At 37.4% G+C, this 23,420-nt stretch overlaps 1 pseudogene; it reads right to left on the reverse strand.

Moving 5' to 3' along the window:
* Positions 1–10,784: 10,784 nt before the first annotated feature.
* On the reverse strand, positions 10,785–21,736 carry LOC123860211 (tRNA (guanine(6)-N2)-methyltransferase THUMP3-like; annotated as a pseudogene).
* Positions 21,737–23,420: the final 1,684 nt, after the last annotated feature.

Consider the following 23,420-nt stretch of genomic DNA (forward strand, 5'->3'; position numbering starts at 1 on the left):
TTCAACATAGTACTAGAAGTCCTAGCAACAGCAATCAGACAACAAAAAGCAATAAAAGGTATTCAAATTGGCAAAGAAGAAGTCAAACTCTCTCTTTTCGCAGATGACATGATACTTTATGTGGAAAACCCAAAAGACTCCACCCCCAAATTACTAGAACTCATCCAGCAATTCAGTAATGTGGCAGGATACAAAATCAATGCACAGAAATCAGTTGCTTTCTTATACACTAACAATGCAACTGTAGAAAGAGAAATTAGAGAAACGATTCCATTTACAATAGCACCAAAAACCATAAGATACCTCGGTATAAACCTAACCAAAGAGGTAAAGGATCTATACTCTAGGAACTACAAAACACTCATGAAAGAAATTGAAGAAGACACAAAAAGATGGAAAAATATTCCATGCTCATGGATCGGAAGCATAAACATTGTTAAAATGTCTATGCTACCCAGAGCAATCTGTACCTTCAATGCCATCCTGATCAAAATTCCAATGACATTTTTCAAAGTGCTGGAACAGACAACCCTAAAATTTGTATGGAATCAGAAAAGACCCTGAATCACCAAGGAGATGTTGAAAAAGAAGAACAAAGCTGGGGGCATCACGTTGCCCGATTTCAAGCTATATTACAAAGCTGTGATCACCAAGACAGCATGGTACTGGCACAAAAACAGAAATATAGAGCAATGGAACAGAATAGAGAACCCACACATGGACCCTCAACTCTATGGTCAAATAATCTTTGACAAAGCAGGAAAAAACATGCAATGGAAAAAAGACAGTCTCTTCAATAAATGGTGCTGGGAACATTGGACAGCCACATGCAGAAGAATGAAACTCGACCATTGTCTAACACCATTCACAAAGATAAACTCAAAGTGGATGAAAGATCTCAATGTGAGACAGGAATCCATCCAAATTCTAGAGGAGAACATAGGCAGTAACCTCTTTGACATCGCCCACAGCAACTTCTTTCAAGATACATCTCCAAAAGCTAGTGAAACAAAAACAAAAATGAACTTTTGGGACTTCCTCAAGATAAAAAGCTTCTGCACAGCAAAGGAAACAGTCCACAAAACAAAGAGGCAACCCACAGAATGGGAGAAGATATTTGCAAATGACACTACAGATAAAGGGCTGGTATCCAAGATCTATAAAGAACTTCTCAAACTCAACACCCAAAAAACAAATACTCAAGTCAAAAAGTGGGCAGAAGATAGGAAAAGACACTTCTCTGAAGAAGACATACAAATGGCTAACAGACACATGAAAAAATGTTCATCATCATTAGCCATCAGGGAAATCCAAATCAAAACCACATTGAGATACCACCTTACACCAGTTAGAATGGCAAAAATGGACAAGGAGAGAAACAACAAATGTTGGAGAGGTTGTGGAGAAAGGGGAACCCTCTTAACACTGTTGGTGGGAATGCAAGTTGGTACAGCCACTTTGGAAAACAGTGTGGAGGTTCCTCAAAAATTTAAAAATAGAGCTACCCTATGACCCAGCAATTGCACTCCTGGATATTTACCCCAAAGATACAGATGTAGTGAAAAGAAGGGGCACATGCACCCCAATGTTCATAGCAGCAATGTCCGCAATAGCCAAACTGTGGAAAGAGCCGAGATGCCCTTCAACAGATGAATGGTTAAAGAAGATGTGGTCTAGGGCGCCTGGGTGGTTCAGATGGTTGGGCGTCTGCCTTCGGCTCAGGTCATGATCCCAGGGTCCTGGGATCGAGTCCCACATCGGGCTCCCGGCTCAGCGGGGAGCCTGCTTCTCCCTCTGACCCTCTCCCCTCTCATGCTGTTTCTCTCTCGCTCGCTCTCTAAAAAATAAATAAAATCTTAAAAAAAAAAAAAAAGAAGAAGATGTGGTCTATATATACAATGGAATATTACTCAGCCATCAGAAAGGATGAATACCCAACTTTTACATCAACATGGATGGGACTGGAGGAGATTATGCTCAGTGAAATAAGTCAAGCAGAGAAAGTCAATTATATGGTTTCACTTATTTGTGGAACATAAGGAATAGCATGGAGGACACTAGGAGAAGGAAGGGGAAAATGGGACGGGGGAATTGGAGGGAGAGATGAACCATGAGAGACTATGGACTCTGAGAAACAAACAGGGTTTTAGAGAGGAGGGGGGAGGGGGGATGGGTTAGCTGGGTGATGGGTATTAAGGAGGGCACGTACTACATGGAGCACTGGGTATTATACAAAAACAGTGGATCGTGGATCACCACATCAAAAACCAATGATGTATTGTATGGTGACTAACATAACATAATAAAATTAAAAAAAAAAAAAAGAAACACAGGCTTAAAAAAAATAATAATAACATCTTACCACTTCTATTCAACATTGCATTGGAAGTTCTAGCCAGCACAGTTGGGCAAGAAAATGAAATAAAAGTTATCCTAATCAGAAAATAGGGAGTAAAACTATATTTGCAGGTGACAGATCTTATACATATAGAATCCTAAGGAATCCACTTAAAAAAAACATCTATTGAAATTGATAAATGAATTTATTAGCTAGGTTGCAAGATTGAAGCTCAATATACAGAAATCAATTTTATTTCCATACATTTTCAGTAAACACCTCAAAATGGAATAAACACAATTAAAACAGCCATCAAAAAGAATGAAACATAAATATATTTAATAAAAGTGGCACAAAACTTATATCCTGAAAACTGTAAAACATTGTTGGAAGAAATTAAAGATGACCTAAGTAAAATGAAAGATATCTTGTGTTCATAAATCAGAAGACTTAATATTCTTAAATAGTAATACTCCCCAAGTGATCTACAGATTCGGCACAATTCCCATCAGAATTCCAACTAGCTTCTTTGTAAAAATTGGCATGCTGATCTGAAAATTCATATGGAAATGTAAGAGACCTAGAATAACAAAAACAATCTCAAAAAAAAAGAGCAACGTGGGAAGGTACACACTTTCTGAATTCAAAACTTACTATAAAGCTCTGCAGTAATCAAAACAGTGTGGTACTAGCATAAGGACAGACATATATATCAATGGAACCAAGTTAAGAGTCCAGAAGTAAAGCCTTGCATTTATGGTGACTTGATTTTAGACAAGAGTGTCAAGATAATTCAAAAGGGAAAGAACAGTATTTTCATCAAATGGTGTTGGTACAACCAGATAGCACATGCAAAAGAATGAAGTTGGACTCCTACCATACTATACACAAAAATTAATTCAAAATGGACCAAGGACTTAAATGTAAGATCTAAAACCTATAAAAATTTATAAGAAAGGGGCACCGGGGTGGCTCAGTCCATTAAGCATCCAAGTGTTGATCACAGTTCAGGTGATGATCTCAGGGTCGTGAGGTCAAGACCGAGGTTGGGTTAAGCATGGAGCCTGCTTAAGATTCTCTCTCTCCCTCTTCCTTTGCCCCTCCCCCTCCACTCATGCTTTCTCTCTCTAATAAAAAAAAAGAAAGAAATTCACTTAAAAAAATTTATAAGAAGGGGCGCCTGGGTGTCTCAGTTGGTTGTGTCTGCTTTAGGCTCAGGTCATGATCTCGGGGTGCTGGGATTGAGCTCTGGGTCCGGCTCCCAGCTCAAAGGGGAGTTGACTTCTCCCTCTGCCCCTCCCCTGACTTGGCTCTCTCATGCACGCACTCTCTCAAATTAATAAAATCTTTAAAAATATTTTATAAGAAAACATAGATGTTCATCTTGATGACATTGGATTAAGTAATGTTTTTTTCTGATATGACACTAAAAGCACAAAGAAAAATAGATAAATTGTATGTCATCAAAAACAAACACTTTTTTGGGGCACCTGGGTGGCTCAGTTGTTCAGCGTCTGCCTTTGGCTCAGGTCATGATCCCAGGGTCCTGGGATCGAGCCCTGCATCAGGCTCCCTGCTCCACGGGAAGCCTGCTTCTTCCTCTCCCACTCCCTCTGCTTGTGTTCCTTCTCTTGCTGTGTCTCTCTCTGTCAAATAAATAAATAAAATCTTTTAAAAAAATAAAAAAAAACCACTTTTTTGATGCAAAGTCCATCTAAAAATTTAAAAGACAACCCACAGAATGGGAGAAAATATTTTCAAATCATATAGCTGATAAGGGACATGTATCTAGACTATATAAAGAACTCTTACAACTCAGTAAAAATCACAAATAGACAATAACAAAAATCACAAACTCAATGACAAAAATGACAAATGATAAATGACAATTTATCAAATTGTCAAAAAATGATCAAAGGAGCTGAACAGACATTTCTCCAAAGCAGATATACAAATGGGAAATAAGCAAATAGAGAGGTAACTAACATGATTATCTATTTGAGAAAAACTGATCAAAACCACAGGGTGATACCACTTACACCCAAGAGCATGGCTATATTAGAATCACAAAGATAGATAATAACAAGTGTTGGCCAAGATGTATAAAAATTGGAATCCTCATACACTGTTGGCATGTACTTAAAAGGGTACTACCAATTTACAAAGCAGTCTGGCAGTTCCTTAAAGGGTTAAAGACTTTACTGTGTTCCCCAGCAATTCTGCTTTTAGGTGTATACTCAAGAGAAATGAAAACACATGACTATACAAAAACTTACACATGAATGTTCATGCAGCAATATTCATAATAGCCAAAAGCCAAAGTAATCCAAATAACTCAAATATCCATTACCTGATAAAAGACTAAATTAAATGTGAATGACCATACCATATAATATGATGTGGTGATAAAAATGAATGTAGCCCTGATACAAGCTATAGCACGGATGAACCTTGAAAACATTGATCTACATGAAAAAGATCAATCATAAAACACCATCTATTATGTGCTTCTACTGACATGAAATATCTAGAATAAGCAAATCCATACAAACAAAACATACAAAAAGTAGATTCATGCTTTCCCAGGGCTGAGAGAGAACAGGAGGCAGAGAAGGGGGAAGGTAGGATTAGGGAGGAGAAGATAGGGGGCAGGAATAGGGTGGCGGAATGGGGAGTGGGTATGGGGTTTCTCTTAGGGGTGATGAAAATGTTCTAAAATTTGTTGTGCTGATGGTTGTACAGCTCTGTGACCATTTAATTGTACACTTTAAATAGGTGAATTGTTTGGTGTGTAAATTGTAACTCAATAAAAATGTTATTTTAAGAAATAGCAATAATTATTAAATTTTGTTGGCTCCAAGGTCCTCAACTTCTGTTGTGTTTTTGTTTTTTTAATTGCTTGTAACAGAGAAGAATATTGCTATGAAACAGACAGACAGTTATAAACAGATCCTAAAAAAGGAGCCTTTTTTTGATGAACAGCATGATGGGCTAAAGATGCAAGTTTAAAAGCAAAAGGAAGTTAAATGACTTTGCATAAGTTTGAAACCATGTGTATACGTGTGGACTCAGGAAATAAGAGACACATGGTGAGGCCAGAAAGAGGTGAAGATGTAGTGTGGAGAGAAAGCAAAGTTACAGATAGACTGAGTTGATTTAAGTTTTGGTGAAATAAATGAGAATACGAGAATATTTCCTATTTAATAAAGCCACCATTCTATCTCTCGTGCCATGCTGCTGGACCTGTTTTGATGGTCTGGTCTGCCAGGTAGATACTGGGCCAAACAGAAGCCAATTACATCTGCAATGCTGGTGTGGCTTTCCTTTTTGAGAGAAGTCCTTTATGGTCTCCATCTTGAGGTTAAGAATTACAATTTTTTTTTTATTCTTTCTGATTCTCTACATTTCAGCTCTTAGGTTGAATGCTGCAAATACTCTGCAGCTTGTCTTTCTTTTTCACAAAAGTGAAGCTTTTGAGAATTACCCCTGATGATACATATCTATAGTACATTGATTTTCACTGCTCTGTGCATTCCATTAAATGAATATAGCACAATTCATTTATCCACTCTCCTGTTCCAACTTTTTACTAATGCAAACAACATTGCAATAAAATCCTCAGCCATGTCTGATTTTTCCCATGGCCTTGAGCTTCTCTAACATATAAACCTAACAAAAGAATTGCTTTGTCATAAGGATGCACATATTCAAATTCACAGGACATTGTCACATTGCTCTTCAAATAATGATGTAATGTACGGTGACTAACATAACATAATAAAATAACATTAAAAAAAGTGGTTGTATAAATTTATAATTCTTCCCACAACTGTTGAGAGTTCCCTTTGCCTGAATCCTCACTCATACTGAAGGGATAGCACTATAAAGATGGGGGTCTCAGTCCCCACTCTCTCTCTCCAAGTACTGGTATTAAATTCAAGACCCTGTATTATTAAATGTGATAAATACCTCACCACCCCACCTCCCCCAGCAGACACTATGTCAGCTCCGCAGTTCACTGTTGATTTTCAGTCCCTTCTTCATTTCTGACCCAAGGCAACTTCCCTGCCTTTCTTAGTGTTCAGCCGTGCATTTATAAGGATGTTAGTTATAATTTATTGAGCAATTCTTGGGGTTTGCAGCTGGAGGGTTTTCAAGTTGTCTGTACTGCTCGACCCTTATATGCCTGACAACATTTTCAGCACCTGAGCAATCTTTAAACTTTAAGCTGCCCAGATGTTGGACATTATAAAGAAAATAAGTGAAATCAAGTTAACAACTATGATGAGCAATTAAACTCTCTCTACGTGTATTCATTAGTCACCACACTGCAGCGCAGAATGACAACAGACACTAGGGACTCTACAGACTATCTGGGTTTGATTCCCAACTCTGTTGCTCACTAGCTGTGTGACCTTGGGCAACGTATTTCATCTTTCTGGGCCCCAGTTTCTTCATCTGTAAGGTGAGGATGTAAATCATAGAACCCACTCAGTAGGGTTCATATAAGGATCCAATGAGTTAATATTTATAAACATGCTTAGAACTATATCTGACACACAGCATGTATCATGTGATAAATAAAAAATGGAATAATAAATATTAGAAATTCATTTTTGTATTACCTATGAATATTCAAATAATGAATTGTCCTTCAATTCCCAGCAGGATGATCTAATGCTGGCAACATCATAGCTCTTCTTTTCAAGTTTAATGATTCTAGTATTAAATGGCTTTTACCTAAGAGGATCTCTGTGCCCCAGAATACAAGCAAAATCGTTGTGGTCCATTGTGCCCCAGGCACAGGAAAAACACTGCCTGCCCAACCAAGGGGTTACGGGGACTGGGAGCAAGGATGTTGAGATGGTAAGATGGAGAAGGAAATAAACAGGAGAAGAAGGAAAAAAGAAATGCAGATACATTCTTCCTCCCAACCTGGGACCAGGCCAGAGTGCTGGCAGGATGCTCCCTCAGGGAGCCTCTTCCCTCCCTGCTGCACACCCCCCCCTCCACGCTCCCTGCTTCAGCCACACAACTTCTTGCCTGCTCCCCATGTGGACCCTTCAGCTTGCTTAGGTTCAAAGAGGAGATCTGAGCAAAACAGGGCAAAAAGCTTTCTCTTAGTCTAGACAATTTGCATGTCTGAAGGTGTTCAGGCTGTGAGAAATGGCATCTCAGGGATCTGACTCTGTGTTGTTATTACTGTCCTTTCATGCCATGTGCACACCACAATATTTTGTCCTTAATAGATACAAAATACACTTTAAGTTGAAATAAATGGATCGAGGCTCACCACATAGCCCCTACAACAGATCTGGCAATAATGCCCCATCATAACTTGACAAGCAGTGAACTCCCTTCCTCTACACGGCGTCCATTCTCCACAAGGCAGGCCAAAGTCAGTTTTCTTCTGGAGGGGAGTGATGGGAGGTGATTACCTCAGGACCATTATGGACTTTCTCCTGCCTGGAAAGGTATGTGTTCTGTTAGAAATACATAGTTAATTTCTTACGCAGCTAATAAAAGTCATTGTTTTCTTTTTCCACACCATAACTGGAAGACGGACTGAAAAAGTTTGTTTGCAGTATTGTTTGCAATCCCACATTTTACTTGACTAAACGTTTCTTCCTTTTTTTTTTTTTAAAGATTTTATTTATTTATTTGACAGAGAGGGAGAGAGCACAATTAGGCAGAATGGCAGGCAGAGGGAGAAGCAGACTCCCCACTGAGCAGGGAGCCGGAGGTGGGGCTCGATCCCAGGACCCCGGGATCATGACATGAGCCGAAGGCAGATGCTTAACTGACTGAGCCACCCAGGTGCACCTTGACTAAACTTTTCGACCTCACTTATGGTTTTACAGGGGAGTAGAGGAGTATTATTTTATTTCAAGCATGAAGAGAAAAAAATCTCTTACCAAAACTGGGTTATCTATATGGTGGACACATCAATTACTAATTCTATAGCTGTCTACAACATAGCAATCATGATTCAGAAAGAGATGTAAGGTTAACCAACAGTTGATTTCTAAAGTAAAAGAATTTTAATTATTTTTAATTTTTAAGATAACTAATGTTCTAGTTAATGAACTAGATGGCAGGAATCCTTTCAATTGTATACATGTATCAAATCATCACAGTTTACATTTTTAAATATCTTATAATTGTATCTGCCAACTATACCTCAATAAAGCTGGGAGGAAAAGGACATGGAAATACAGTATTCCTGTATGTATATTTTTGAGCTAGAGGAATAAATTTTTTCAAAAAATAGTGTTATCTGATACAATTTAACACCACTGTATATTAAATATTATTTTCTTATTTATTTACTGAAAAGTCAAATCACTTTATAGTTTATAATGGAAAAAATTGTCTTCTAGTCTCTTCCTCACCCCTGATCTATGTTTTCCAAAGGAAAGATGTTCAACTCATTTTCTTCTGTTATTTACCATCATATTCCTAAATTATACCATGTATTACTGATTTTTTGAGTCTTTCAATACTAGTATCTATTGACTTCATACTATGAAAGATGAGGATTTAGTTTCCTAAAATACCCTTTCTCTATTCACCTAATGTAGTTATATACCATGTTAGGTTAATATTCAATCTGACATTAATATTGTCATATAATAATCATAGCTGAACCACGTGCTCATTAACGAAGGAAGCATTTCCTTGTATAACTTTATTTCCCTGGCTTCAATCAATGCCTCTTATTTGTTTAATTCATTTCTTATGTACCTTCCACTGATTCATGCCTAAACTCCCTCCAATTAGTGTGACTAAAGCTCCCCAGAGCATGTCCATAAACAATAGGTAAATGTGGCTATTTTGTTTCTTAGAACAATCCTTCCAGAATCCCTGGATGTTCTTGCTGTAACTGAGTTAGTTTGCTTCCTGGACCCGCTTCCCTGCCATGATTCTAGGACTTCTCTTTACCATCATGTCAGGAATTAACTTCACCTGGCTCTCTAGTTGGGTTTTCTGTTTCCCAAATTCCATATCTTTTCTAAAAATTCATTTTACTTCAGCATCATCTAGCAGGTTCCTGGGAAAGGATGAATGAAAATCAATGTTTTGTATCTTTTAAAATGTTTTATTCTAATCTCACCACTTGACTATTTGACCATAAAATCCTAGATTGGAAATAATTCTCTAAGAATTTGGAAGGCACAATTCCATCATCTTCTGACAATAGTGTTGCAAGTAAGAGTCAAATGCCATTGTGGTCCCCAGCCTTGTTGACAACTTCTTCTGCTGCCCTCCTCATCCTGCCCCACACCCCAGCCCCTCCCCTGCACTATGCTTAGAAGTTTTCCAAATCATATCTTTATCCCTAGTATTCTGAAATTTCTTGGTAGTGTTTTTTTTTTTTTTTCCTTATTCACTGTGCTGGGCACTTAGCTGTTCAGTTGAGGAAAGCACATTCTTTTCAACCGGTTGTTGGAAATATTTTTCTATTATCTTCTCCTCCTCCTCCCCCTACCTCCTCCTCTCCTCCTCCTCCTTCTTCTTTGATAATTTCCCTTGTCACATGTTTTCAATTCTCACTGCCTGGAATACCACTTAGTTAATGTTGCCTAATTCTCTAATTTTCTTATCTTTGTTCTTCTATTTCTCCATCTTTTTGTCTTTTGGGGAGATTGCCTCAACCTATACTTCCCATCCTCCTGTTGATTTTGTGCATATGTAGGAGATAGGATCTACTATTTAAGAGATTATTGCTGTCTCAATACTCCTTGTTTAGAGCATCTTTTTAAAAACGTTTTAATGTTATTTTCTTTCTTTTTTTCATTACTGAAAGAAAAATGAATTTGCTTTTAATCGAAAAGCTTATTGCTCCCATACTCCGTTTATCAGTGTATTTGCTACTGTTTATACATAGACATGTTCTATACTAATCGTAAATGATCTTTGCAGTTCCTTTGATGAATTCAGTCCTCTATTTCAGTTCTGTGTACTAATCTTCTCATTTTCAAGGCAGATGGCAAACTTTCCTATAGGTCTCGTGAGATTTCACCTTGTCCTGGACTTTGGTTTTTAAGGATGAGGTAACGAAATATTGAGCAGCTAAACAGTGAAGCTCCCCAGGCAATGGGACATGGCCTCAGATGCTCTCATGTCCTCTGCCTTCCCTTTAGGCCAGGGGAAATTTCTACCTGCCACAGTGGAAAACAGGAACTGTTCTAAAACCTGAAAACAAACTGTTCTAAACCCAAATCCCAGAGCATTTCAGTAGGCTTTTCTCTGGGCATTTTTGAAGCATTTTAAGGAAAATACTAAATGCCCAGCTACCTCTTCAGAACAGATCTAAAGAAAAGCTCTGCTTCCTCATACGATATTTTTCAATCCCATCATGTAACGTTCATATCTTTTGCTAACCAGGGTAAAGAGCCTTAGGCCAGTTTAAATAGTGCAAACTGCTAGTGTTAAAACTGCTAGTTTTCTCAGTTCTTCGTGCTGACATTTCCAGTGTTGGGAAGTACCAATACTGCATTCTTTGCATTACCAGAGAGTTCCTCTTTCTCCATCTTCTGAAGGATAATCAACAGCTTGGGATGGATGTTTCAGAACACAAACTGCTGCAGGAAGACCCTCTATGCTGCCCAGAGAGTAGATGCCTTTTGCCAGATGTGTCTCATTAAAGATAATGCCCTGGTAGAGCATTTCTGGTCTCGGTAAGCAGTAGAGCCTGGCCCATCTCAGGTCCACAGATACAGTTCATCTCTGTAAGCAAGCTGGATAAAGGTTACAGTTTCTCTTCTGGGAGGCCATCATTTTTCCAAATGGCATATCTGTTACAGTAATATCAACAGAGCCAGGTCTCAGTGGTGAATTACAGATAGATATCCCACTGAACAGCATCTATGGACAATCCCCAGGATGGTTTGCCTTCTTTAATTTGGCTCTTGGTCAATCAAGAAGAGGTATTATGTGCCACCTTCCCTATTAACAGCCAATCTATTATTATCACCAGCTTCTGTAACCCCCTCTCTTGGTATTGCCCCTGTTCCATACATCCCATCAACTATCCTATCAGTAGTTTGAGGAACACAGAGCCTGAGCACCCCATAGGTGAGAGCAGATCTGAGTTGTAGGTCCAAAATGTGAGATGTTTCTTTGGTGGAGACTCTCTTCTGTCAATGCAATGCTTGCAATGATTTGATTATCATGGATTTTCGAAAGAGTTTCCATATCAAAATTGGTCATGTCAACTTTCCACTTAAATTAATCCTGAACAGCACCCCTAGAATTTCTTGCAGTCTGATTTGAGGTATAGCACTGTTTCTCTCCTTTCTGCATACGACTCTAAACTTTAACACTTGAGGATTAGTTTCCCCTTTTGAACTTTCATAAGTCTCATCTTTGCAAGATGCCAAGTCAGAATCTACTAATGTTGGTATCTCTTCAATAGCTGGATTTTCATCAGAGTCGAAGACATGTGAATCTAAGCCAGTGTTAGCAAACTCTTTTAACATCTTTGTCTTCTGTTTTGTCTCCTCATTCATTACCAATTTTACCTTTACTTGAATTCTTATTATCCTTTTGTAATTTTTTCCTTGAAACTGGCTTTAATTTTTCATATCTTTTAAGGGTCTGAGCATGGGAGTTTCCAGGCAATTCTTCAAAATCCTTTAGAACTTCTGTTTCTTTGAACTGGTAATCTTCAAACTCCTGAACAACCACAAATAAGCTATCAACTGATTTCAGACAATAGACCTGAGCCAGGCTTTCCACCAAAACACCAAAACACATCTCACTTCATTTCTGCAGTTTGCACGATGATCAATTTCTCTCTCACTTAATCTGCAGCTGTCTGCGTAAAACCAGTAAGTAGTGTGGCTCCACTCATGACCTGGAGGTGCTCAGACTTACTTGTGAGACTACTTCCTGTCATGAATGTTCACATCCAAGAGTTGGTCAGTGGTTTCTTGAACATCAGACCTGCTGGCAGTTCTTCCAAGATCCCTAACTTTCCTGCCAACACAGACCCTTCCAGTTCCAGCCCAACAGGCCCGTGCACCCCAATGCTATGTTTTCTCTTCTCTCTCAAGATGTTGGGTATAGAACTTTTTCAAAAAATTTATTAGCAAAATATTGAAACAAAGCAAAACTGAAAGAATTTTAGAATGAATGCCAATATACCCATCACCTAGATTCTAGCATCAACATTTTACTATACTTGCTTTTTCAGATATTTATTCCTACATTGATACATTGCATGTTTTATGTATTTTAAAATAACTCGCAGACAAATGTATGTCCCCCTAGGTACTTCAGCCTTCCTGTCATTAACTAGAGTTCAATATTTGTTTTTTTTTTTCTTTTGATGTAAAATTTACATACAATGTAATTCACAAATTTTTCTGAGTTCTGAAAAGTACAAATACTTGTATAACCCAAAGCCTGTCATTATAGAACATCACTATCATCCCAGAAAGATCTTTCATGCCCTTTCTAATTACTGATACTAATCCCACCCTGAAACCACTGTTCAAATTTTCTTCCATCATTGACTGATTTTGACTGTTTTAAAACTTCATAAAAATTAAATAATAGAGTATGTACAATTTTTGTCTGGCTTCTTTTGCTCAACATAATGTTTTTGAGATTTAATCATATTCTTCCTTGACAATGTTGATTCTTTTTATTGCTGAGTAATATTCCATTATATGAATATGCTCTACCTTGTTTATCCATTCTCCTATTTTAGGATATCTGGGATACTTTTCACTTTGGACTATTATGAATAAAGCTGATTTGAATATTTTTGTATAAGTCTTTTTATGTGCATATGTGCTTTTATTTCTCCTAAGTAAATACCTAGAGATGGAATTATTGGACCATCGGTTAATGTATATTTAGTTTTACAAGGAAATGCTAGATCTTTTGCCATAATACTTGTCACATTTGACATTCCCAACAACAATTTATGAGATTTCCAGTGGCTGTACATCCTTACCGAAATTTGGTATTGATAATCTTTCTAATTTTATTTTTCTGATGTATGTGTAGTGGTATGTCTATGTAGTCTTAACGTGCATTACCCAGATGACTAACAATATTGGCCACATTTTCATGTGCCTGTTGATGTGTCTATTCAATTCAAGCTATTTTGTTTTTATTATTCAATTGTGGGAGTTCTTTATAAACCTTGCATCCCAGTCCTTTGTCAGATACATGTTTTACAATACATATTTTCTTCAAATCTGTGGCATGCCTCTTCAGCTTATTTTTATTTATTTATTTTTAAAGATTTTATTTATTTATTTATTTATTTATTTATTTATTTATTTATTTATTTATTTATTTTAGAGAGAGAGCACAAGCAGGGGGAGGAAAAAAGGGAGAGGAGCAGAGAGGGAGGGAGAGGAAGGTTGAAAGAATCTTAAGCAGATTCGATGCTGAGCACAGAGCCTGCCATGGGCTCAATCTCACGACCCTGAGATCATGACCTGAGCCGAAACCAAGAGTGGGACACTTAACCAGCTGAGCCACCCAGGTGCCCCATCTCTTCAGTTTATTAATAATGTCTTTTGTTAATTAGTTTTTAATTGACATGTTGAACTAATCAATTTTTTCTATTATGATGATTGCTTTACATTTCAGAACTTTGCTTTTCACAGATCACAAAGATACTATCCTATGTTTCCCTTTAAAGGCTTTATGGTTTTCTTCTTCATTATTATTCAGTTCAAAATATTTTGTAATTTCTTTGGTGATTTCTTCACTAAAGAAATGAGAAAGGTTTTCTATAATTTCAGTGATTTTCTGAGATGTTATTGATTTCCAATTTAAATCTGTTATGTTCAGAAAACATATCTTGTATTCTTTCAATCCTTTTAAATATATTTAAGACTTGTTGGAAGATCCAACATATTATCTATCTCAGTGAACATATCGGGTACACTTGAAAAGCATATGTATTATGCAACTAGTTATTGAGTGTAGTGTTCTATAAATATCATTTAAGTCAAGATGTTGATAGTTTGTTCAGATCCATCTATATCTTTTTTTAAAAAAAACCATATTTACTTATTTATTTTAGAGGCAGGGGGAGGGACAGGAGGAGAGGGAGAGAGAATGCTGAAGCAGACTCTGAGCTGAGCGTGAAACCGGACTCGGGGGTCTGTCCCAGGACCCTGAGATCATGTCCTGAGTCTAAATCAAAAGTTGGCTCCTTAACAGACTGAGCCACCCAGCCACCCCAGATACATCTACATCTTTACTGAATTTCTTTAGTTCTATCAATTGCTGAAAAATAGTGTTAAAAAATCTTCATTATGATTATAGAATTGTTTATTTCTCCCTTTGATTCTGTCATTATCTCATGAATTTTGAAGCTGTTATGAGAGAAAACATTTATGAATACTATGTCTTCCTGATGAACTGATTCTCTTGGCATTTGAAAAGTCTCTCTTTATTACCAGTGCTCTTAATTTCTTCTTGAAGATTGAATTTCAATGGGGTGTCATTTCCCTTCAGCCTGAAGAATTCCCATTAGCATCTCTCAAAGGGTATGTCTGCTGGTGATGAATCCTCTTTTTCTTAGCTACAGTTGCCTTTCTCTAGCCTTCCTCATTTTTGCTGGATATAGAATTTTGAGTTGTCAGATTTTTTTTCTGTTCTTTCAGAACTCTAAATATGTGTTCTGCTATCTTGTTAACCTATATAGAATGTATTGTTTTCTCTGGATACTTTCAAGATTTTCTCTTTATTTTTTTAATTTTTTTTTTTCTGATTCCCCCCCTTCATTTTTCCCTCTTTATATTCGATATTCAGTAATATTAATATGATGAGCTGAAGTTTGGTTTTATTTTTATTTTTTCCCAGTTGGAGGTCCTTTATTTTTCAAAAGCAGCCTATTGAAGTATAATTGACATACAGTAAATCAGTGCATATTCAAGTATACATTTGGATACATTTTGACATACATACTCCAGAAACCATCACACAATAAAAATAATGAACATGTCTGTTACCCCAGAAAGTTTCCTTCTGCCTCTGTAATTTCTCCCACCTTTCATCCCATTCTCAGGCTCACTGATCTCCTTCCTGACACTATACATTATTTGTATTTCCTAGGATTTTGTATACTTTTTTTTTTTTGAGAGAGAGAGCATGAGCGGGGGGATGGAGGGAAGGGCAGAGGGAGAGGGAGAGAGAGAATCCTAAGCAGGCTCCATGCTTAACTCGGAGCCCAACATGGGGCTCCATCTCATGACCCTGAGATCATGACCTGAGATGAAATCCAGAGTCAGACAGTTAACTGACTGAACCACCTAGGCACCCCTGTATTGTCTAGCTCTTTCAGTCAGCACACCTATGTTGAGATTCATATGCTATTGTGTGTATCAATAGTTCAGTCCTTTTCATTGCTGAGTGCTAATATACCATAATGATATAGCACATTATGTTTATCCATTCACCTCTTAATGGACATTTAGATTGTTTCCATTTGGGGGCCATTACAAATTAAGTTGCCATGAACATTCACGTACAATCTTTTCATCTCTCTTGGGTAAATACCTAGGACTGGATGGCTGGGTCACGTGGTAAGTGCGTGTTTAACTTTTTAAGAAACTACTAAACTATTGGTATTTTCCAAACAGGTTTTATATCTCACATTCTGGCCAGAAGTGATTGAGAGGTCCATTTGCTCCATATCCTTACCAACATTTGATTTGGTTGGTCTTTCCTCATTTTAGTAATTAAAAAAAGAGCCTAAGAGTATAGAACTTAATAGGTTTATCACCAGTGTGATTTTGTGTATTAAAATTGATTTAAATAACTTAAAAATCTGATTACAAAATTAATGTATTTTGTAGAAAATTTCTAAAATGTGGAACTATGCAAAAAATAAAATAAAACACCTGTTATTGTGTCAGTTAATCGTAATGCTCGTTGAGTCTAGACTTCTTTTCAATACTTACATATACTTGTTTTATTTTACTTTTTTATTTTTTTTTAGAGAAGGAGAGAGAGAGAGAGAGAGAAAATGAGAGGGAGAAGGTGCAGAGGGAGAGGGAGAGAGAGAATCTTAAGCAGGCTCCACACACAGCACAGAACTCAATTCATGACCCTGAGATCATGACCTGAGCCAAAATCAAGAGTTGGATGCTTAACTGACTGAGCCACCCAGGCACCCCTCATACACTTGTTTTAAAAAATGGATTCTGGTTCACACACTGTTTTCTAATCCACTTTTTTTTAAAAAAGATTTTATTTATTTATTTGACAGAGAGACACAGTGAGAGAGGAAATACAAGCAGGGGGAGTGGGAGAGGGAGAAGCAGGCTTCCTGCTGAGCAGGGAACCCGATGTGGGGCTCGATCCCCGGATCCTGGGATCATGACCTGAGCTGAAGGCAGACGCTTAATGACTGAGCCACCCAGGCGCCCCTCTAATCCACTTCTTTTTTCCTAATACTGAATCATGAGTTTTTGAAGTCATTAAAATTCTTCTACAATGTATCAATTTTAGTGACTATAAAGTTTTCATCAAATGCAATGCCATACTTCATTTAATGTCTGCCATCTATTGTTGGATGCTTAGGTTCTTTCTAGGTTTTCACTTAAAAAAAAAACCCTGCACCTGGGTGGCTCAGTTGGTTAAGTGACTGCCTTTGGCTCAGGTCATGATCCTGGAGTCCCAGAATCGAGTCCCACATCAGGCTCCCTGCTCAGCAGAGAGTCTGCTTCTCCCTCTGACCCTCTCCCCTCTCATGCTCTCTCTATCTCATTCTCTCTCTCAAATAAATAAATAATATCTTTAAAAATAAATAAATAAATAAAACCTGGTAAGGTAAAATACATATAACATGAAATATACCCTATTTTAACCACTTTTAACTGTACACTTCAGTGTTAACTAAGTACATTCACATCGCTGTAAAATCAATCTCCGGAACTTTTTCATCTTGCAAAACTGTAACTCTATACCTATTAATTAACAACTGTCCATTTCCTCCTCTCCCAGCCCCTGGCAACCATCATACTACTTGCTGATTTTTTTTTTTTTTGGAATCATGTTTTTGGGGTCATACCTAAAAATATTTACCTAACTGAAAGTTACAAAGATTTTCTCATAGATTTTTCCTTGAAGTTTTGTAGAGTTCGATTTTACATTTAGGTCTATGATCTATTTTGAGCTAATTTTTCAATATGGTGGAAAGATATGGATAACACTTCATTCTTATGTGTGGATATCCACCTGTTCCATTACCATATTAAAAGATTATCTTTTGTCCACTGAATTGCTTTTGCATTTTTGTGGAAATAAGTTATCCATTTATGTATGGATGTATTTCTGGACTCTTCAATCTATTCCTTTGATCTTTTTCTCTCTATGCCGGTATCACACTGTCTTGATTACTGTAGCTTTATAATAAGTATGAAATCAGAAAGCATTAGTCCTCCAACTGTATTCTTTTTCAAATTTATTTTTGCTGTTTTAGGTACTTACATTCCATATGGATTTGAGAGTCAATGTGTCAACTTATGCAAAATAATCTGCTGGGGTTTTGATTGGGATCGTATTGAATCTGTGAGTGAATTCAGGGAGAACTGACATCTTAACAGTATGGAGTCTTCTGACCATGAACAGTGTATCTTTCCATGTGTTTAGGTCTTTCTTAATTTCTCACAGCAACATCCTTTTCCTTTTCAGAATATAACTCAGAATGGTAATGTCAGGCACTATTCCTAGCTCTGTGTGAGTACCAGGCACTGTTCCCTCCAAATCCTTTCTGATCATTCTATGGCCTCACATGGTCTCCTTGCCTCATACATGCACCTATCAGTTCTCTGCTCACCCTAAAGAGGACCCTCTGCAATCTCCAGGAATCTCTCTCTGTAACTCTTCCCTCTTTAATATTCTGTCTTACAAACTCTAACTCTTTTGTCCTCCTTAGACTCTCAGCTCTGTCTCATCAACTCAGGGAGATGGCACAACTGGGTTCATTTTCCATTCAGTGTAGCCTGGAAACTCTCTTAAGGCAGTAAGCTGGAGCAGTCGTAGTACTAACCTTATTTCCCATCTCTAGGCACCATTGTCCTTTACTGTCTGATGTCCAGTGTCTTGAAAACTGTTGTTTCATGTATCTTGTTTATTTTTTTGTTGTTTTTCACATAGGAGGGTAAATCTGGCGCATGTTACTCTGTATTGGCCAGAAGTGGAAGTCACCACCCTTATTTTATTTTTTTTTAAATACGTATTTTTTTTTAAAGATTTTATTTATTTATTTGAGAGAGAGAGAATGAGAGACAGAGAGCATGAGAAGGAGGAGGGTCAGAGGGAGAAGCAGACTCCCTGCCGAGCAGGGAGCCCGATGCGGGACTCGATCCCGGGACTCCAGGATCATGACCTGAGCCGAAGGCAGTCGCTTAACCAACTGAGCCACCCAGGCGCCCTAAATATGTATTTTTAAAAAGATTTATTTATTTTACAGAGAGAGAACGTGAGTTGGGGGGGCAGAAGGAGGGGGAGAGAAGCAGACTCCCCACTGAGTACGGAGCGCAACTGTGATCTCACCGCCCTGAGATCATAACCTGGGCCAAAATCAAGAGTTGGATGCTTATCCAACTAAGCCATCCAGGTGCCATGCACAACCATTATTTTTCACATATTTTTTTCTCTCCTGTGCTTTCTCTGTTTTCCTTCTGGGACTCAATTACACTTATATATTAGACATTTTTCATATTGTCTCACAAGTTTCTGAGGTGCTCATCCTTTTTCCCCCTTTTTCTCCTACTTCTTCAGATTAGACAAATTCTACTGATTTGTCTTCAAGGTTACTTGCCTTTTCTTCTGCCACCTCCATTTTGCTAAATCTATTCACTGAATTTTAACTTCAAATATTATACTTCATATTCTAGAATTTTCATTTAAACTTACTTCTCTGCTGAGAATTTCTATTTGTTCATCTGTTATGAGTGCATTTTCCTTTACTTTATTCAGCATAGTTGTAAAATTCATTTTTAAATCCTGCCCGCTGTTTCCAACATCTGGGTCATTTTTGGGATTCAGTCTTTCCTTGTCCTCTCTTCTTTTGAGAGTGGGTAACATTTTTCTATTCTTCTTTGCTGAGTAATTCAGTACTGTAGCCTCACATCATGAATTCTATAATTTAGAGACTCTGAGTTCTACTTTATTCCTTCAAAATGGTTTAATTTTGTTTGATTAACTTGGTTGGTCTCCTACTAAACTCTGCTGCTTGGAGTCTGTTATACATATGCATGGATAAGGTTCGACCAGGGATCAAACAAAGCTTTGCAAAGCTTAAACACAGAATTAGAGGATTTCCCTCCCTTTCTCTCACGTTTTCAGGATTTCCTCCAAGACTCTCTAGTGTGTCTGGTAGCTCTGTTCTCATTTCTTCAGGACAGGAAAAGTATATGTTTTCTCTCACGATCTTAGTCACTCAAAGTGGTGCCAACTTCGGGCTGCTCTTAGGTTAAAACCATTTTGAAAAGGAGGGTCCCATCTTCTCTCCCAAATCTGCCTGCTTTTATTCACTCATTAGTTAGCGAGGTAGTTGTTTGTCATATTTTGTCAGTGGAAAAGAAGTGGTGCCCCCAGTAATTTATTTATTTATTTATTTATTTATTAAAGATTTTTTATTTATTTGACAGAGAGAGAGACAGCGAGAGAGGGAACACAAGCAGGGGGAGTGGGAGAGGGAGAAGCAGGCTTCCCGCTGAGCAAGGAGCCCGATGTGGGACTCGATCCCAGGACCCTGGGATCATGATCTGAGCCGAAGGCAGACGTCTAATGACTGAGCCATCCAGGCGCCCCCCCAGTAATTTATTTTTGAAGTTTTCTACATTCTCTCTTTTCTCCTGAAGATGTCCTATTATTCATTTGGGTCCCTTTCTTTCACATTAAAACTGTTCTTAAGGAATCCTTGGTTTCACTTTCTTTCTTAATAGTAACACACCGAAAGGCAGATTACAAGATCCACACTGGTGGCTATACTTAGTGAGTGGTAGACTTTCCCTAAAGCTAACTTTGTCAAGATGTTTTCATTATTTTGATGGTGGACCCTCAAATGTGCATATTCACATGTTTTTTCTTTGGGGCTGGTCAGTTATATGGTCAAATATCTTAGAAATCATTTTCATACCAAAAATCTTTCAATTGAGTGGTTGTCAATCATATAGACATAGATCTTTAATACAATTCCTTCTTCAAATATAATGCATATGCTTTATTTGTACTCTCGTGCTTTTCTCAGTGAACACTTGCCTATTGACTGAATTAAATATTTCAGTTTAAATATTAAAAAAAAAGACAAGCAGAACTCCCTCAAATCTTAAAGTTTGGTTTAAGTGCTGGATGATGGCATCATATTTCAATCACCCTTTATTTTCATTGAGACTTTATTTCATCCCCAGTAAGAGAGGCTTCTTTGTCACATGTATTCTATGTTATAGCCATCCAAAACTATTTATATTCTGTCAAACAGATCTGACTTCTCCAGACATACACAGTCTGACTTCTTCACCCTTTTTATGCTTAACAGAAGCAGTGCATCTACCTCTATTGAAATACTTACTGATTTCTGTTTTCATAACTTTGTTTATATGTCTCCCTTACTAGTTTGTGAATTCTATGTAGTCAGGGACTCAGATGATTTTATGAAACCATCTTACCAACTAACAGCATCTCCACCATTGACCAAAGAGGTCCACACCAATCACATTCGGTACTCTCTTGTAAGAATCAGATTGCCCCAGATGAGAACTTATACTTTTATTTTGGAATAGCTTTTAGTTAAAAAAATACATACACACATGTGTGTGTTCATGTGTGTACATATATGTGTGTCATTATCAGTATTTTAGGAGAGTATTAACTAAAGCTATTTTATATTCAAGTATTTAAAATTCTAAGTTATGATAACTTAGAGTGCCTCATCCTGTAAACTCAAATGTATGCATTACAGGTAGCCCAGAGTCTGTTCTCCTTTTATCTACTATGATTTTTGCTGTGAAATTTAATACGAGAGAGATGGTTGCTTCTGTAGTGAATTTGCAATATGTTTCCATTTAGAAATACTGTGTATTCATGTGTGCAGGGTGTCAGCTGGATAAATATTTAGAACAGCTTTTTAGGTATTATAGATTTTACACAATAATAGAGATGGAATCACTACTTATAAAATAATCTGTGGAAGCTTATCTTCCAATTATAAGTGACAAACCCCAGGCCTGGCATATAGAGTGAGCCCTGAACAGTACTTTTTCCAGATCTTTGTGTTACTAAACGGTTTGCAGGAGAACCCAGCAGCTGTTGTGTGAATCTGATGAAGCATTAGGAAAAAATATTCTCTGAGTAAATTTAGCTTAAAATTCTATAGAATTTTTTGAGGTTTGTGAAGATGCAATACCTCATCGCTATAAGAAATGTGACATGATAAAAAAACAAATGCTTTTACAGATGTAGTAAGACTGCATTAAGCAGCGACTTCAGCCATCCTGGAATTAAATGCAAGACAAATTATAAATGAATCTATCTTCACTTTAAATGTATTGAGTGTAAGTTTCACACAACACTCAAATGAAATGCTTCTCTGAAAATAAGTGTGCCACTAATTTCCTGAGAATTTTTATGAATTTTCTCACCCCAGATGTGAAGAAAATGAATATTTAAAACCATGAGAATGTTTACCTAGCCAGATGGAATCTGGAGAATCAAAGAAACAGGAAAAAATGATAAAAGGTGATCAAAACAACTATAACATGCTGAAGTTTTGTACTGGTGAACCGGAGGCAGGATTGGGGGTGGTTAACCATGGCCGTGTCCTTGACGGCAACCCCCTTGAGACTGGCTGTGCACCGCTGAGCTGGGTGTGGGGAGGGCAGCTTTCCCCCATCAAGTCCCACAGGGAAGGACTTTGCAGTAGCCTATCGTGGGACCTGAAAAATCTCATATAAAATTTTGACCTGAAGCTGGATTCCCCCAAATGTCAATCTAAATAACTGGTATTCAATTAAAATATTCTCTTGTAAGGAATAGCTCCATCTGACCTCATCTACGAAAAAAAAAAAGAGAGAGAGAGAGAATTCAAGGTGAGATAGGTGATTCAATAAGTTACACAGATCAGCTTATAGCCTGGTAGTTAATATTGAGCTCAGTAGATCATTACCATATTTTCAGATATTTGGTTTCAACTTTTAATTCAAATTCACTCATTTAAATATTAAAATAATAACAACCCCCACACAAAAATAGTCAATTGATCTCTGACAAAGGTGCAAGAACAATTCAATGGAAAAAGAATAGTCTTTTCATAATTGATACCGGTACAATTCCATATCCATATGCAAAAAGAAAAAAAATTAAAAATGAACCTGACACAGACCTTATACCTGTCATGGAAACTTATTCAAAATGGATTATAGATCTAAATATCAATTTAAAAATATAAAACTTCTAGAAGAAAACATAGGAGAAAACCTACAGAACCTAGTGGATTAGTTTGCTAGGGTAGCCAAAGCAAAATACCACAGACTGGGGGGCTTAAATGACAGAAATTTATTTTCTTACAGTGCTGGAAGCTGGGAGTCCCAGAACAGGTATTGGTAGGTTTGGATTCTCCTGAAGCCTCTCTTTGGGTAGCAGATGGTTGTCTCCACACTGTGACTTCCTGTGGTTGTCTCTCTGTATGCATGTATCCCTGGTGTCTCTTCCTCTTCTTAGAAAGATGACAGTCACATTAGAGTAGGGCTCCAACCTAAAATCCAAAAAACTGACAATACCAATTGCTGGCAAGGATGCAGAGCAATAGGAGCTCTTATTAATTTCTGCTGAGAATGCAAAATGATGCAGCCACTTGGAAGACCATTTGGCAGTTTCTTTCAAAGCTAAACATAGTTTTACCATATGATCCAACAATTGTACCCCTAAGTATGTACCCAACTGATTTGAAGATTTGTGTCCACAAAAAACCTTTGTCCAAATGTTTATAGCATTTTTATTCATAATTTCCAAAAACTAGAATTAAAATGTTCTTCAGTCCATTCAATGGAATACTATTTAATGATAAAAAGCAATCTGCTATCAAGCATGAAAAGAC

This window comes from Mirounga angustirostris, unplaced genomic scaffold (genome assembly GCF_029215605.1).
Source record: "Mirounga angustirostris isolate CCGP_5_RB_7025 unplaced genomic scaffold, mMirAng1.0.hap1 SCAF_4, whole genome shotgun sequence".
Lineage (NCBI taxonomy): Eukaryota > Metazoa > Chordata > Mammalia > Carnivora > Phocidae > Mirounga > Mirounga angustirostris.